Raw genomic sequence first — 15594 nt, forward strand, 5'->3', positions numbered from 1 at the left:
CTTTGTCATAGATTAGTTGATCATAGTTTATCACTGGGCTTTCTTTCTTTTTTTCTTTTAAGAACTTTTATTGAGATAAAGTTAACAGACAATAAACAGCATGTATTGAGTGTACAACTTGGTATCCCAATCTTCCAATTCATTACCCCCAACCCTCCCTGCTTTCCCCACTTGGTGTCCATGTGTTTGTTCTCTACATCTGTGTCTCTATTTCTGCCTTGCATTTAGTCCTTCATAGTTGTTAGCATTTGCCTTATGTATTGAGGTGCTCCTATATTGGGTGCATATATATTTATAATTGTTATCTCCTTTTCTTGAATTGATCCCGTGATATTTATGTAGTGTCCTTTCTTGTCTCTTGTAACATTTTTTATTTTAAAGTCTATTTTATCTGATATGGGCATTGCTATTCCGGCTCTATTTTGATTTCCGTTTGCATGAAATATCTTTTTCCATCCCCTCCCTTTCAGTCTGTATGTGTCGCTAGGTCTGAAGTGGGTCTCTTGGAGATAGCATATATATGGGTCTTGTTTTTGTATCCATTCAGCCAGTCTGTGTCTTTTAGTTGGTGCATTTAGTCCATTTACATTCAAGGTAATTATTGATGTGTATGTTCCTATTACCATTTTCTTAATGGTTTTGTTTTTGTTTTTGTAGGTCCTTTTCTTTTCTTATGTTTCCCACTTAGAGAAGTTCCTTTAGCATTTGTTGTAGGGCTGGTTTGGTGGTGCTGAATTCTCTTAGCTGTTGCTTGTCTGTAAAGCTTTTGATTTCTCCCTCAAATCTGAATAAGATTCTTGCTGGGTAGAGTATTCTCGGGTGTATGTTCTTCCCTTTCATCACTTGAAATATATCATGCCACTCCCTTCTGGATTGCAGAGTTTCTGCTGAGAAATCAGTTGTTAACCTTATTGGAGTTCCCTTGTATGTTATTTGTCTTTTTTTCCCTTGTTACTTTTAATAACTTTTCTCTGTCTTTAATTTTTGTCAATTTGACTACTATATGTCTTGGCATGTTTCTGCTTGGGTTTAACCTGCCTCCAACTCTCTGCACTTCCTAGATTTGGGTGGCTACTTCCTTTCCCATGTTAGGGAAGTTTTCAACTATAATCTCTTCCAGTATTTTCTCAGGTCCTTTCTCTCTCTCTTCTTCTTCTTCTGGGACCCCTATTATGTGAATATTGGTGCATTTAATGTTGTCCCAGAGGTCTCTTAGGCTGTCTTCAGTTCTTTTCATTCCTTTTTCTTTATTCTTTTCTGCATCAGTGACTATCACCATTCTGTCTTATTTCGTACTTATTTGTCCTTCTGCATCAGTTAATCTGTTATTTGTTCCTTCTAGCATATTTTTCATTTCAATTATTGTGTTGCCTTTCTCTGTTTGTTTGCTCTTTAATTCTTCTAGGTCTTTGGTAAACTTTTCTTGCAATTTTCACTGTTTCCATCCAGTCTTTTTTTCAAAGTCCTGGATCATCTTCACCATCATTATTATGAATTCTTTTTCTGGAAGAGTGCCTATCTCTTCATTTAGTTGTTTTTTTGGCATTTTATATTTTCCCTTCCTCTGTTACAAAGTCTTTTGCCTTTTCATTTTCTCTGTCTTTCTGTGGCTTTGGTTTTCAGTTCCACAAGACAAAATACTGCTGATAATGCTTGATTCTGCTGTCTGCCCTCTTGTGGAGGAAGCTGTCTAAGAGGCTCCTGGGTGCTTCCTGATGGGAGGGACTGATGGTGGGTTGAGCTGGGTGGGTGGAGCTCAGTAAAACTTTAATCTGATTTGGTGGGCAGAGCTCAGTGACACTTTAATCTGCTTGTCTGCCAATGGGTGGGGCTGTGTTTCCACCCTGGTGGTTGTTTGGCCTGATGCAACCCAGCACTGGAGCTTACAGGCTCTTTGGTGGGGCTAATGGTGGACTCTGGGAGGGCTCTCACCAATGAGCACTTCTCAGAACCCCTGCTGCCAGTGCCCCTGTCTCCTCCGTGAGCCACAGCTGCCCCCCACCTCTGCAGGTAACCCTCCAACACCAGCAGGTAGGTCTGGTTCAGTCTCCTATGGGGTCACTGCTCCTTCCCCCTGGGTCCTGATGAGCACACTTTTTTGTGTGCCCTCCAAGAGTGGAGTCTCTGTTTCCCCCAGTCCTGTGGAGGTCCTGCAATCAAATCCCGCTGGCTTTCAAAGTCTGGTACTCTGGGGATTCCTCCTCCCATTACTGGACCCCCAGGTCCAGTGGGGGTCAGATGTGGGGCTCAGAACCCTCAGGACTTCTGAGGTATAACTGTTCTCCAGCTTGTGAATCACCCACCCAGCATTTATGGGATTTGATTTTAATGTGATTGCGCCCCTCCCTCAATCTCATTGTAGCTTCTCCTGTGTCTGTGGATGTGGGGTCTTTTTTTGGTGAGTTCCAGTGTCTTTCTGTCGATGATTATTCAGCAGTTAGTTGTAATTCCGGTGCTCTTGCAAGAGGGAGTGAACACACGTCCTCCTACTCCGCCATCTTGATTCTCTCAATCAGTAATGCTATTCTTTTTTATGTATAAATATATTTTATTTATTATTGTGTCAGCAGTTAATTATTTTGCAGTCTATAGGAGGAATAGTTCACATATAGCATATTTGTGCTTTTTGTTTCAAAATAGAATATTAGGTAGTATTCTCTGAATATTAGGTAAGATTCATGATGTAGTAAATTTAGTCTCAAAAATATAATGACATTGTCTACACACCTCAATTCTATAAAGTCAATTCCTCTTTCTCTAGTTCTATGCCATGAATAGGACTTGCTTTCAAAATTATTGCCTCTTTTGTTGATTTAAGTACATAGAAAAAATGCAAATGCCACTGTTAGGGCAATCACACATAGAAGCCAAATTGTGTATTTGAATCTTTTGCTATAACAGTGTATGTACACTTTTGCCATTAAAAAAGGATGCTTGATTAGGTGATAAGGCAGCCTATGTATCTGTTTGCCTGGCATAAAATGTATGGTGAAATAGTCAGAAATGGTGCATGCTGTATTAAATTGTGATCAGCTGCTTGAACTCCGGGAATGCAAAGTTAGAAATGCAAAAGCCTATTCCATTCTGATATTACAACTTGAAATCCACACGAATCTGATCTCTTTAAACTTAATAACAGGATCAGAGAGAAAGAGGGAGCATGGATTTTTCAATCAACAATGAAGAAGCGAGCATATCATTCAGCTGGCAAAAGCTCTGTAAAAATATGGTGCTTTGAAAACTTTGTGATCACCAGAGGAGCTCTCAAATGTCTTTTTTGTTTTCCTTATTATCTAAATTGTTTTGGGTGATGTATTTCACTGTTCCATTGCACTTAATTTTTCACAAGACATTCTCTTATCACACTTATTTGTCCAAACTCCTGCAGATTAGGGTGAATGTAAAAATATAATTATCCCCTTGAATTTTAATTGTAAAATTTATTTCTGAGAATTGTACCTTTACCAGCACTTGTGATAGGAACAGCTCTTTTGATTCAATAGAAATTTGTAAATATTTTTAACCTATTTAATTACATTACCTACCTATTTTCCTATGTCAGTTAATATAAAGTCATCCTAATAAAACCGTTTCAACTTTCTTTAGCACTTTAAATTCCTTAATGCTATTATCACTGTAATAATTTAACCACAGTTGTCTGAAGGAACCTTTTTTTTTTCTTTTACTATATAGGTTGTGTATTTCAGTAACTTGAGAAATTCAGTAAAAAAAAAAAATTACATGGGGCTGTTAACAAATTGTTAAAGGCCAAAACAGACATAAAATTATTTGAACATATCATTTATGAATTGAGCTGGGGATCATGATTTGTAATCCATGAACAATTGTTCATGCTTCTCGGCCTGGGATCTGGCCTCTGGCTGCTTTCCATCTGGGAGCAATTAAGTTTAAGAACCAACATTTCTTTTGCCTTCCTATGAATCCAGCTGCCGTGCTCATTCCAGTAATGAAGGTAACAGGGTAACAGAGAACAGCCCCTGAGTCTGGTCGTTCTTGTTCCTTTGGTGTTAGGAGAATGGCCTGATTTAACTGGAACTAGAGCACATCAAGGGGAAGTGATGCTGTGTGTGGCCTCCAGTCCCCCTTCAGGACTATGATTCAATTCAAAGCTTGACCTGTCAATGGGAATAGATATAGATGAACTGAAGTAAAATGCTTTTAAGAAATATATTTAGGGCTTTCAACTAATTTTATGTTTTATATTTCATAATAACCATATTATATGTGGCAAGAATTCAATGTTACTTTCCTTTTCCAATAGGATAAAATAATAATTTCATGGTCACAAAATTAAAATGCCAGGTCTTCTACTCCAGGGATTCCCTACATGCCTTTACAGGGATCAGTGAGAGAGAAATGTGGTGCAGTTGTATGCATTAAGAATAGACACTTCATGGTAAATCTTAATTATACTTCTGTTTTTTAACACTGATTCATCCTAGTGACCTTGAATAAAGGATGAGTTGTATACAACTAATTTTATGAGTTGTTAAGAAAATATTTCTGCTTCAAGGAGTAGATATGAAAAATAGTCACATTTTTCAAATTCCCCTGAAGAAGTACTTCATAAAGACTTCAAGTGTTATTAATTATAGTAATAAATGGGAAGGAAAAAATATCCCACTGGGGCTTCAAGAAATAAAAAAAAAGTCAACCAAAGCCATGTCCTGCCATTCTCCAGATTTTTTTAAAGGTAAAATAACTTGCCTCTTTTATACTGGTTATCCACAAAACAATAAATCTGTTGGAAAAGAAATTATATGTATGGATGTTAAGCACTAATTACTATTTATTTTTATTCAAAATGAATGATTTCCAAGTCTGAATAGAGCTCCCTGTTTTCCTAATTCTTATCCAAAGTGTGTGAGAATGTTACCTATGGGTGGGTTTCTATAAAGTTAAAATAACTTTAAAGACTTCAGCATCTGGGACTTTGAACTTAATGGCAAAGATTGCTGAAAGACTATGTTTTATTATATTACCTTCTTTTTGGACCTTATGCATAAAGGTCTAACATCTACAGAATGTTCATCTTAATAGTATTATAGCACCAGGACTATAATAAAAATCATACTGGTTCATCTATTACAACATCCATTTTTCATAGATTAATGATGCTGGGGTCAAAATACCCTTGGCAATTTGATATGCATGTTAGGTCAGGTTATAAGTTACAACCAAAGGTGGAATGACTTTATGAAATTATATACCTATAAAGAAAAATGCAAGCAAGCAATTTTTTTCTGGAGTTCAATATCAATTCACTTACATTTAGTAAAAAAATATAGTATTTGCTTCTCTGTTCATTTTGAAAGAATAGTAATATGTACTATTTTTGAAAAAAATTGCTTAATGTAAATAAGACATGATTGCTGTAGAAGTTATTAAGGAAAATTTAGACATTTTGTGGAAAATATGAAACCTCAGAGAAGAATCCTCCCCTATACTCACATACACAGCCTTTGCCTTAACATTTTTGTGCAACAAATTACTGACTTTGCTATGTGCACAAGTTCCCACTAGCTTTTGTTCTAAATTAAATAGGCACACCATTAATGCATGTTTTAAAATATATTTCTGGAATATTTTGTTTTCCTGCTCCATTTTGCATCTCATACTAATGCTCCCCAATTGGCATTTTTAATTGTCCCTCCAGAATTAGAACAAAGAAGTCTGTGTATTACAAATTGGAAATAATGAGCAGTATTTACTCTAATCTGCTTATATAATGCTGTTTCCTAATAATTCTTCCTGTTCCTGATTAATAGGCCTATTCATATTAAATATATGCTTATAAATTATATCAAGTATCCATTTAAAAAGTAAAACTAAATCATTTCAAAATGAAAGTTGTCCATATATCTACAAATACTCTCTTATGACAGCAGCCTCTCTAAGCTTATTTGATTCTACAGGCTGTGTTCTAATAGCACATATTTAGTTGCTTTGTGGTAAACTCTTGGATCTGTACCTGCCATTTTGAATTCCTTTTTAGAGTTTATCTAGCTCAATAATGTAACTCCAGTGAATCCCCTAGGCAAGATTTCCAATGATTTTAAACTACTTCTCATTCTTCTCTCCCAGAAAAATATAAAGCAGTAAGATTCCCCTTACGAGCCACCAAGGATTTGCCTCAATATCATGTGGACACAGAAGTTTCACTTGCTCTTTTTCTTAAACTTTTTTCTCAGCTGAACAGTTTAATAAGAATTTGTTGGAAATTCCACAATATCAAGGACTGCACATGTTTAAAAACATAGCACTTAATGTATATCAATTTACTCCTTATGTTATTTGTTATAGCATTTTATTTGTATTAACAAAATTAAATTAAAAACACTAAATACAGAATTTACAATAATTTAAACTACCTCAAAATATTTTTAAAAATTAGAGGCACATACAAACATACATAATTTATAGATTGATCCATGTATTTGGACTTAAGTTTAAGGATTTCAATATATCTCCTAAGTGGATAGACCATGTTACTCGTGTTATGATACAAGTTGAAAACATATGTGTAGATTCACCATAATTTTAATGTGGCTACATTTATCTATTATCTATATAAACTATCTTTACTTTGAAAACTAAATATTCTACATGTTCTAAATGAGACAGACTCACACAGTCTTGAAAATGGTTTTGAAAAATGATAGAGATTGTAAACATTACTTACCTTAATGGTTTCTACATCCATGTGCTGTGTTCTTTCAACAATGCTGCTTCCCCTTTACCCTGCCTTATCATTGTGTTTTCAGGCCTTTAGCCCACATGGCACTTCTAGTGTGTTGAAAGTCCCTTGAACAGAACATGGCATTCTTTTTTGGAAAGCAGAATGAAAGGAAAGACTCTTTAAAAAAGAGTTAGTCTCCCCAAGATTTAAGCTGCTATGACAGTCATGGGGATACAGGTTACAAAGCGTATACTCATGAAACACTTCTTATACAGGACCCACAAGTGCACCAGTGAAGCATTTAAACATGATGTTGAGGCAGAAAATTATGTTTCATCATTGGCTTTCCTCTATTTGGTACTACTTCTCCATGAGCTCCCCACAGTGCAAGCACATTTGCCTTTCTGTCACAAGAACACACTGACTTTGTTCATGCCTTTGGGCCTTGGCCTCCACTCCCTCTCATCTCTCCAGGCCTCATCTTGGTGGTCACCTCCTCAGAAAGGACTACCCACTAAACAGTTGAAATTAGCTCTCTTCATTTAACCTAATCTTGTTTAATTTTCTTCATTACTCATCACTGTTTGAAATTATATGGTGAATCATTTCTTAAACTCTACTGATTCCTGCTAGATGATTAGGCTCTGTAACAGTAGGTATCTTGTCTTCATCCCCATGGTACCTAAGTGTCGATAAGAACATGTGAAGCAAGTAAACAGTCAATAGTGTCTTGTTAAATGAATGAATTTACTAAAGTCGTTATGTGTAAAACCAATATACTATTCAAACTCTGTAATGAACAACCTGACTCTCTTGGAATTTGCAGGCCCTCAAATTTCAAACTCTGAGTCAATTTGCAAGTTCTCCTAAAGAGTCAATGTCCCTCTCCAGCTACTACTTTTCTGTCTTCCTTGGGAGCCTGAAGAGAAGGTAGAGAGAAGCATGCAATGCGGACACCATCGTGCTGGGAGAAGAACAAAAACACCAGCCACATAATTATCTCAACTTGTCCAGACACACTGTGTGATCCAACTTCTAATGACCAGGTATTTATAAACCATGTATGATTGCTATGGCTACAGTTCCACGTGTAGGATCTGTGCAGTGACTGCCCATTTTTATATTTTTTGAACCCTCAAACCAGAAAAAGAATAACTGCTAAATCTTGCAGTCACAGGAAGTTTCCGTGATACATTTCCTCAGGGCCATGCAGACTGCACAGTGTTATTCACCTGTATACAGTCTTTCATGCAGAATAATAGCTTTGTAATTCTTAATGAAGTTCCCCTGTGACCCATATTCTTGAACCATTCTAAAATGTTAACAAAATTTAAATGATAAATATGAAATTTATGCAAAATATAATTTTGTGATAGTTTTACTTCAAGATCTGAAAGTCATATATAGCTTTTCTTAGGCTAACAGACATCTTCTGCTTTGAGTTAACACATACACATGCCTATATATTTACTCTCTTATACAAAGTAATATGTTTTTCAAATGAAAGACTCAGTATTTAATTAACAATATGGGATGGCGGTGAAGTAGACAGACATGGAATGCATCCCTCTCCACAGATGCATTGGGAATGCACGGAAGGATGCAGTAATTCCCACAGAGAACCAGCTGAACACCAGCAGACGGCCTCGGACACCAGAAAGGACCTCGGGGAGCCTGACATAGCCGGTAGGGAAGCATCTATGAAGGCTCAAAGAGGGTGAAGTGGCGGAGCTGTGGCAGACAGGAGGGAGTGAGAAACATACCGAGGGTCCACAGCACAGCTCAGTGCCCGGCCGTGATGGCGGCTGGAGGCTGCAGGCTCACGGGTTGGGGGGAGGAGCCGTGGGCATAGCCTCTCTCTCTCTTTCGGCGCCTCTGCAACAGGCAGTGGAGAGACACCCATGGGCCACCTAAGGTGCTCAGGGATAACAAGCACCCTCAGGCACTCGGGCGGGGCTAGATTAAAACCCCTTGCAACACCAGCAGCAGGGAGGCTGCTGAGAGAAAAAAAAAAAAAGCAACAACAGCAACAACAACAAAAAAAACCCAAGAGAGGCCCAACTCTAAGACTTTCTGTTTACGCCTGAGCCACCAGCATCCCTCTGCAACAGGCACCTCCAAGCCCGACTGAAACAACAGTGCACCATGCTCACTCACTCCCAGGGGAAGGAGCCACTATTGTACCCTCTCCCTCCCCACACACCGACGCTTACAGACGAACAATAAAGGAACCTCTGCTGGTCACAGAATAATGCAAAAAAACCCAAGGCAAGGAGAAGGACACTTACAACTGAGAGGCTAAGGAAACAGAAATAGTAGTATCAATACCTATTGAACTGGTCCATTCTGGGATCAGTTCTGGATTTTTTTTTTTTTCTTTTTCTCTCTCTCTCTCTCTCTCTCTCTCTTTTTTTTTTTTTTCTTTATTAAATACGAGCTTAGCCCTAAGGGATCTAAAAGTTTTATAACATAATTTTTAATGATATTTTTTATTCTTTTTTTTTTTCTTTTCTTTCTTTCTTTCTTTCTTTCTTTTTTTTTGGCCTTTTTATATACTTCTATATCTAGCTAAGTTTTTGGTAGTACAGACAATATATCTCTCATACTTTCCTTTCATCCCTATCTTTTATACATTTCTATTCCTTTCTTTTTATTTGCATATTTCCAACCACATTATGCTCTTCTGTTCCCCTTTCTTCCAGCCTTTCTAAGTTTATTTTATCTTAACATACTTATAAGCAACGCTATCGGTGTGCTCAGACTCCTTGCTCTATTCTCCAAAGGACACACTGCCTTGGTATTTAATATTAGGCTTTTGTTTTTATCTTAGTTCTTAGTACAGTTGTCTAATTATATTCTGAGAATCTTCATTCTCTCTGGTGGTACTCTGGCTCTTTTCTATATTGGATCCTAGCTTACAAAAACTCCCTGGATTAATGTTTGTATGTGTAAGGTGTTATTTGTTTGTTTGTTTGCTTTTGCTTTTGTCTCTGATTTGTTCTGTTTCAGTTGTCAATTTATGTTGGGTTCCTCTTTGAATATCTGATAGCACACTGGGGTTCTGTCAGGTCTTTCTAGAGCCGTATGTCCTAACGGATTCAGTAATTGAGTGTCTTATACATGTATGTGTTTCCTAGACTTAATATTTGTTTAATCCAATACTTGGACATTAGTCTGAGGCTTGGATAGTCTTCTATAAACACCTCTATCACCAGGACAAGCAACCCCAAAAGCTTGGACAACCATGAGGAAACAAAGAAACACCATGCAGGCAAAGGAGCAGGAAAAAAACCCACAAGACCAAATAAATGAGGAGGAAATAGGAAAAATGCCTGAAAAAGAATTTAGAGTAATGATAGTAAAAATGATACAAAATCTTGATAATAAAATAGAGAAAGTACAAGAAACAGTTCATAAGAACTCAGAAAAACAAACAGCCATGGATAACAAAATAACCGAATTTAAAAATATTCTAGATGCTATAACCAGCAGAATGACTGAGGCAAAAGAATGAATAAGTGAGTTGGAAGATAGAATAGGGGAAATAAATGCCACAGAGCAGGAAAAAGAAAAAAGAATAAAAAGAATAGAAGACAATCTCAGAGACCTCAGTGATAACATTAAGCATACCAACATTCGAATTATAGGCATCCCAGAAGAAGAAGAAAGCAAGAAAAGGACTGCAAAAATATTTGAAGAGGTTATAGTGGAAAAATTCCCCAACATGGGAAAGGAAGTAATTAACCAAGTCCAAGAAGCACAGAGAGTCCCATACAGAATAAACCCAAGGAGAAATACACCAAGGCACATATTAATCAAACTAACGACAATTAAAGACAAAGAAAAAATATTAAAAGCATCAAGAGAAAAGCAACAAACAACATATAAGGGAAAACCCATAAGGATAACAGCTGACCTTTCTACAGAAACTCTGCAGGCCAGAAGGGAATGGCAGGATATACTGAAACTCCTGAAAGAGAGAAACCTATAGCCAAGAATACTCTAACCAGCAACAATCTCATTCAAATTTGAGGGAGAAATCAAAAGCTTTCCAGACAAGCAAAAGTGAAGAGAATTCAGCACCACCAAACCAGCCTTACAAGTGCTAAAGGAACTTCTCTAAGTAGGACACACAAGAAAAGGAAAACACCTACAAACATAAACTCAAAACAATTAAGAAAATGGTAATTGGAACACACATGTCAATAATCACTTTAAATGTAAATGGACTAAATGCTCCAACCAAAAGACACAGACTGGCTGAATGGATACAAAAACAAGACCCTTCTATATGCTGCCTACAAGAAACCCACTTCAGACCAAGGGATACATATAGACTGAAAGGAAAGGAATGGAAAAAGATATTCCATGCAAATGGAAGTCAAAAGAAAGCTGGAGTACCAATACTCACATCAGACAAATTAGACTTGAAAGTAAAGACTATTGAAAAAGACAAGGAAGGACACTACCTAATGATCAAAGGATCCATTCAAGAAGAACATATCACAATGGTAAATATCTATGCCCCCAATATAGGAGCACCTCAATACATAAGGCAAATGCTAACAGCTATAAAAGGGGACATCGGCAGTAACACAATAATAGTGGGAGACTTGAACACCCCACTTACATTAATGTACAGATCCTCCAAACAGAAAATAAATAAAGACACACAAGCTTTAAATGACACATTAGACCATTTTGACTTAATTGAAATTTATAGGATATTCCATCCAAAAACGACAGACTACACTTTCTTCTCAAGTGCACATGGAACATTTTCCAGGATAGATCACATGTTGGGGCACAAATCAAACCTTGCCAAATTCAAGAAAATTGAAATCATATCAAGCATCTTCTCAGACCACAATGCCATGAGACTAGATATCAATTACAGGAAAAAAACTGCAAAATATACAAACACATGGAGGCTAAACAATTCACTCTTAAACAACCAAGAAATCACTAAAGAAATCAAAGAGGAAATCAAAAAATATCTAGAAACAAATGACAACGAAAACACAACAACCCAAAACCTATGAGATGCAGCAAAAGCAGTTCTAAGAGGGAAGTTTATGGCAATACAGTCCTACGTTAAGAAACAAGAAAATGATCGAATAAACAACCTAACCTTACACCTCAAACAACTAGAGAAAGAAGAACAAAGAAACCCCAAAGTGAGCAGAAGGAAAGAAATCATGAAGATCAGAGCAGAAATAAATGAAAAACAAAAGGAAGCAAACCATAGTAAAAATAAATAAAACTAAAAGCTGGTTCTCTGAGAAGATTAACAAAATTGATAAACCATTAGCCAGACTCATCAAGAAAAAAAGGGAGAAGATGCAAATCAGCAGAATTACAAATGAAAAAGGAGACATAACAACGGACACCTCAGAAATACAAAACATCATGAGAGACTACTACAAGCAACTATATGCCAATCAATTGGATAACCTGGAAGAAATGGATACATTCTTAGAAAAATACAATCTTCCAAGACTGAACCAGGAAGAAATAGACATCATGAACAGACCAATCACAAGTACGGAAATTGAGGCAGTGATTAAAAATCTCCAACACACAAAAGCCCAGAACCAGATGGGTTCACGGGCAAATTCTATCAAACATTTCGAGAAGAGCTAACACCTATCCTTCTCAAACTCTTCCAAAATATTGCAGAAGGCGGAACACTCCCAAACTCATTCTACGAGGCCACCATCACCCTCATACCAAAACCAGGCAAAGATGACACAAAAAAAGAAAACTACAGACCAATATCACTGATGAATATAGATGCAAAAATCCTCAACAAAAGACTAGCTAACAGACTCCAACAGCACATTAAAAAAATCATACACCATGACCAAGTGGGGTTTATCCCTGGGATGCAAGGATTCTTCAATATATGCAAATCAATCAATGTGATACATCATTTCAACAAATTGAAGGATAAAAACCATATGATCATGTCAATAGATGCAGAAAAAGCTTTTGACAAAGTTCAACATCCATTTATGATAAAAGCTCTCCAGAAAATGGGCATAGAAGGAAATTACCTCAACAGAATAAAAGCCATATATGAAAAATCAAAAGTCAACATCGTTCTCAATGGGGAAAAACTGGAAGAATCCCCTCTAAGAACAGGAACAAGACAAGGGCGTCCACTCTCACCATTATTATTCAACATAATTTTGGAAGTTTTAGCCACAGCAATCAAAGAAGAAAAAGAAATAAAAGGAATCCAAATTGGAAAAGAAGAAGTCAAATTGTCCCTCTTTGCAGATGACATGATATTATATATAGAAAACCCTAAAGACTCTACCAGAAAACTGCTCGCACTAATTGATGAGTTTAGTAAAGTAGCAGGATACAAATTAATGCACAGAAATCTCTTGCATTCCTATACACTAACAATGGAAGAGCAGAAAGAGACATTAAGGAAACTCTCCCATTCACCATTGCAACAAAAAGAATAAAATACCTCGGAATAAACCTGCCTAAGGAGGCAAAAGATCTGTATGCAGAAAACTTTAAAACACTTATGAAAAAAATCAAAGACGACACAAACAGATGGAGGGACATACCATGTTCCTGGATTGGAAGAATCAACATCGTGAAAATATCTGTACTACCCAAAGCAATTTACAGATTCAATGCAATCCCGATCAAATTACCAATGACATTTTTCACAGAACTAGAGCAAGAAATCTTACGATTTGTATGGAAACGCAAAAGACCCCGAATAGCCAAAGCAATCTTGAGAAGGAAAAATGGAGTTGGTGGAATCAGGTTTCCTGACTTCAAACTATACTACAAGGCCATAGTGATCAAGACAGTATGGTATTGGCACAAAAATAGAAAGGAAGATCAATGGAATAGAATAGAGAACTCAGAAGTAAGCCCAAACACCTATGGACACCTTATCTTTGACAAAGGAGGCACGAGCATACAATGGAAAAAAGACAGCCTCTTCAGTAAGTGGTGCTGGGAAAATTGGACAGCTACATGTAAAAGAATGAAATTAGAACACGTCCTAACAACATACACAAAAATAAACTCCAAATGGATTAAAGACCTACATGTAAGGCCAGACACTATAAAACTCCTAGAGGAAAACATAGGCAGAACACTCTATGACATACATCAAAGCAACATCCTTTTGGACCCACCTCCTAGAATCATGGAAATAAAATCAAGAATAAACGAATGGGACCTCATGAAACTTAAAAGCTTTTGCACAGTGAAAGAAACCATAAACAAGACTAAAAGGCAGCCCTCAGAATGGGAAAAAATAACTGCCTATGAAACAACGGACAAAGCATTAACCTCCAAAATATACAAGCAGCTCATGCAGCTTCATACCAAAAAAGCAAATAACCCAATCCACAAATGAGCAGAAGACCTAAATCGACATTTCTCCAAAGAAGACAGACAGATGGCCAACAAACACATGAAAAGATGCTCAGCATCACTAATCATCAGAGAAATGCAAGTCAAAGCCACAATGAGGTATCACCTCACACCGATCAGAATGGCCATCATCACAAAATCTAGAAACCACAAATGTTGGAGAGGCTGTGGAGAAAAGGGAACTCTCCTGCACTGTTGGTGGGACTGTAAGTTGGTACAGCCACTATGGAAAACAGTATGGAGGTTCCTTAAAAAACTACAAATAGAACTACCCTATGATCCAGTAATCCCACTACTGGGCATATACCCAGAGAAAATCATAATCCAAAAAGAAACATGTCCTGTAATGTTTATTGCAACAGTATTTACAATAGCCAGGACATGGAAGCAACCTAAATGCCCATCAACAAATGAATGGATGAAGAAGATGTGGCATATATACACAATGGAATATTACTCAGCTCTAAAAAGGGATGAGATGTAGCTATATATAATGAGATGGATAGAAGTGCAATCTGTCATACAGAGTGAAGTAAGTCAGAAAGAGAAGGACAAATATTGTATGCTAACTCACATATACGGAATCTAAAAATGGTACTGATGAACTCAGTGACAAGACCAAGGACGCAGATACAGAGAATGGACTGGAGAACTCGAGGTATGGGAGGGAGCGGGGGGTGAAGGGAAACTGAGATGAAGCAAGAGAGTAGCACAGACATATATATATTCTACCAACTGTAAAATAGATAGTCAGTGGGAAGTTGTTGTATAACAAAGGGAGTCCAACTCGAGGATAGAGGATGCCTTAGAGGACTGAGGCAGGGAGGGTGGGGGGGGACTCGAGGGGGGGAGTCAAGGAAGGGAGGGAATATGGGGATATGTGTATAAAAACAGATGATTGAACTTGGTGTACCCCCCAAAAAATAATAAAAAAATAAAAAATAATTAACAATATGTTGGAAGTGGGTAATCACATGAATACTTGTACTCACTTAAAGGTACTATGTTCTGAGAAAAGTTACAAGAAATAATTCTGTGATTAATTAAAATTTCACTATGTATTAGAATTGTAAAATTCCTTTTACTTGACATTAGATTAAAATAATCCTAGAAGACAAAACATATATCAAATCCATTATAATAATGTAAATGTGGAGCTTTAGAAAATTCATAGCAAATGATATTCATCTTATGCTATATGTGCAGAGAGTTGAAGCTTGGCCAGGAAAAAATGTTTCCTGATGAAAATGTTAACTGAAAAATACACATTCTTTCTTCTTCCCAATGCTCCAATCTAGGAAAACTATTAGCAGAAATGCTCTGGATGACCTTAATTGTCAGGAAACATAGAGATATTTGCCATCACTTTTATCCTGTACTGTTCTTTAAAAACACTCTAATTCTGTAACCTCACTTATATTCATTAACATCTTATTTACCACGCTTCACCACCATGATTTCATTCATTGATTCTCTCTTAGAAT

The sequence above is a fragment of the Hippopotamus amphibius genome, chromosome 6, assembly GCF_030028045.1.
Source record: "Hippopotamus amphibius kiboko isolate mHipAmp2 chromosome 6, mHipAmp2.hap2, whole genome shotgun sequence".
Taxonomy (NCBI): domain Eukaryota; kingdom Metazoa; phylum Chordata; class Mammalia; order Artiodactyla; family Hippopotamidae; genus Hippopotamus; species Hippopotamus amphibius.